This window comes from Tigriopus californicus, chromosome 12, assembly GCF_007210705.1.
Source record: "Tigriopus californicus strain San Diego chromosome 12, Tcal_SD_v2.1, whole genome shotgun sequence".
In the NCBI taxonomy this organism is placed as follows: Eukaryota; Metazoa; Arthropoda; class Copepoda; order Harpacticoida; family Harpacticidae; genus Tigriopus; species Tigriopus californicus.
Genome location: NC_081451.1, coordinates 9312646 through 9313101, shown reverse-complemented (window position 1 = coordinate 9313101; position 456 = coordinate 9312646). Strand labels below are relative to the sequence as shown.

The 456-nt window shown below is 35.1% G+C and overlaps 1 protein-coding gene across 1 annotated transcript in view; it reads left to right on the top strand.

Moving 5' to 3' along the window:
* The window catches only part of LOC131891516 (protein FAM13A-like), a gene marked incomplete in the record, with an annotated part of 5414 nt that overhangs the window by 3706 nt on the left and 1252 nt on the right, over nucleotides 1-456 (top strand).

The window sequence follows — 456 nt, the reverse complement described above, 5'->3', positions numbered from 1 at the left end:
GATTTTCAAACTTTCAAGGAGATATTGGAGTGAGGTGAAAAGTCACTAAATTGCCACAAGCAGTTGTGTTACGAGGAGCCACGTTGGTACTTAGTTTTAGCTCAAGGAAGATTTTGACTCAAGGTATAGGGCAGTCCTTGGGCAGTTGTGAATTGGCTCTGTTGATTCTAAGATAACAGAGTTGATTTCTTAAATAGTTGATTTGCTGCTTTTAAAGTTAACTTGATTAATCATCAATACGTTGGATTTAATGAACTGGAAGAGAATTCAAGAATGATGTAACATATAGATAAAAACAAACACCCTTTCATTTTAGATCTACAAAATAACGTTTTTGTGATCCAACACCAACTACTGATTAGCTTGTAAACGGAACAAAAATGTTTCCCGAAAACTATGTCAAGCTTCAGTTATCAAGTCAAATCAGGTAAATTGTCGATTAAGGGTTTTTGGAGG